The following is a 2475-nucleotide window of genomic DNA, read 5'->3' on the forward strand; positions in this document are numbered from 1 at the left end:
ACATACATACATATACAGAGACAGATAGGGGTAGTGGAGAAGGTCTCTGGGCAGCGTACATGGTTTTCTGGTGGGAGGGGTCATTCCTTCTTTCTTTCCTTGGATTCTTTCTACCTTTCCTCTCTTCTTCCCTTCCTCCCTTCAAAATTGAATCCAGATGTTCACATGTGCTTGACAAGGTCATTTCCATGAGTTCTATCACCAGCCCAAAACTTAACCTATTAGTAATAAATCACAACTCCATATTGCTGCACAGAAAAAAGTTTCAGAACTTTATTTCATTATTTAAATCTACCATGTATTAAAGAATAAAATCGCATAAGTTGATTCTGAGTCTACCTATAGTATGTAATATGAAAAGTAATATATACCCTACTACACATAGGATGCCATGAACTCTACATCATTTCATGGAACAAATGTAGCATTCTATGGCATTGGACGGTAAACACACATATAGGTAAGTGTGGATGTGCACCAGCTGTGCCTAAGCTTCATTGTGATAGAAGGAGCAAAAGATGTACAAATAGAAAGGAGTATAAACACTTAAGACTTTTGAAATTTCCTTTCCTGATTCCTCCCATTTCTGTTCATTTTCATTATTTAATAGCAGAATTTTTAGATGTTGAAGACCAGATTAGAGAGTTGCTAGATTCATTGGTGAGTCTTGGCTAAAAATAGATATATAAAAATTAATAAATAAGTTAAAGTCAGTAAATCTTACTGAGGTGGGAAGAACTTTTTTTGATTTCCATTGACAAGCACAGTAAATTATTTCTGGTTCTGGTCATTTTTTTTGCTTTAAATCTCTGTTTATTTCCTTTACTACAACCATAGCCAAGTCAGTGTGGTGAAGCTGTTAAGAACAAAGCTGTGGGTGATACACGTGACCGTTTCTATTTGAAAATACTCGACATAAGTGAGCTCTTCATTTCTATGATGCAGTTTCTCTAGTTGTGAAATAAATTCCATGATATCATTCACCTCACCATGATTTGATGGATTGACTTTGATTGTAGAGATGGCGTATCTGTCTGTTCTAGGACGGAGAGTGTGTGTTGGCCACCAGAGTCTGTAGATGACTCCCTAGAAGCTGAATACAGTATAAGCACAGAACAGGAGAGGAAGAGCCATGCATCAATCACTTCTTTTCAGTGTGTGTGTGTGTTTTATTTTAATGGAGTAGAGGATTTCTGATTATTATTTTGGAAAATTCCTTGCACATTATTTTTCTCTTGTTGGGGCAGTTAAGTTGAGTTTCCTCACCGAAACCAAGTTTGTATTTAGCTCAGAGTGTGAACAGATTTTATATCTTCTCTGATGGCTACAGGTTTGTATGCTCCTTCTGTTCTGAATATTTGTCTAGTTCTATAAACACCATTTTAGCCCTTGAGGTCATCCAGATCCTAGACTAGAGCTACTATTGTCTCAATTTCTTAATGTGAGAATATTTAAAAACAGAGGCAAAAATACTATATTCCCAGCAGTGAACTTACATGCAAATTTCTTTTCTTTTTTTTTAAAATATTTATTTATTTATTACATGTAAGTACACTGTAACTGTCTTCAGACACTCCAGAAGAGGCCATCAGTTTTCATTATGGATGGCTGTGAGCCATCATGTGGTTGCTGGAATTTGAACTCAGGACCTTCGGAAAAGCAGTAAGTGCTCTTAACCACTGAGCCATCTCTCCAGCCTGCAAATTTCTTTTCATAACCTATTGCCTAGTTCACTTTTTCCTGTTGCTACTTTCCCCCAAACTTCCTTAAACCATAGAAAATTTGCTATTAAAGGTCATATTGGTCACATTCTGATACATTTGAAGCATATCTTTTTTGGGCTAAGTTTGATTTAAATTGGTGCTAACTAGTTCAATATAGTGACTACTAAGCAACTATTCTGTGCAAGACATTGCTCAGTCATTCCAAACTGAGGGATTTTTTTTCTTTCTTTTAAAAACTAATCTTTACATTTCTTTATTTAGTGTGTGTTTATGCTGCATGCACCTGAGTACCACGGCATACACATACAGGGTCAGAGGACAATGTTCCCAGACTCAACTCCCTCCTTCCACCATGCAGATTCAGTGATCTAACTCAGGTGTTTAGCTTGGTGGTAAGTGAATTTGCTTAGTGAACCATCTACTGTGTATCTATTCACACAAAATTCCTTTGATATTGTTCATGGACTGCTGTTTCCCAGAGGTATCACACTTCTATAAGCACCAATTCTAGCAATCTTCTAAGTAGCTTGAAGTCTAGACAGGTTTAGCATAGCATTAAGGGGAATCTATGCTGTTCTTATCTGTAGTGAACTGAAGGAAAAACTGAGCATGTTCAGAAAGCATAGGGGAATCTTCCTTCCTTTGCATCTATGCCACAGAATAAGGACAACTGAAAAGGAAACCTGATGAAAATTTTGGAAGAGCAAAAGTCCAAACTAACACACACACACACACACACACACACACACAG

General features: G+C 36.9%; 1 protein-coding gene across 3 annotated transcripts in view; it reads left to right on the top strand.

Moving 5' to 3' along the window:
* The window catches only part of Lrfn5 (leucine rich repeat and fibronectin type III domain containing 5), a 307094-nt gene that overhangs the window by 54214 nt on the left and 250405 nt on the right, over positions 1-2475 (top strand). The window lies entirely within an intron of this gene.

Source organism: Mus pahari, chromosome 7 (assembly GCF_900095145.1).
Source record: "Mus pahari chromosome 7, PAHARI_EIJ_v1.1, whole genome shotgun sequence".
NCBI lineage: Eukaryota > Metazoa > Chordata > Mammalia > Rodentia > Muridae > Mus > Mus pahari.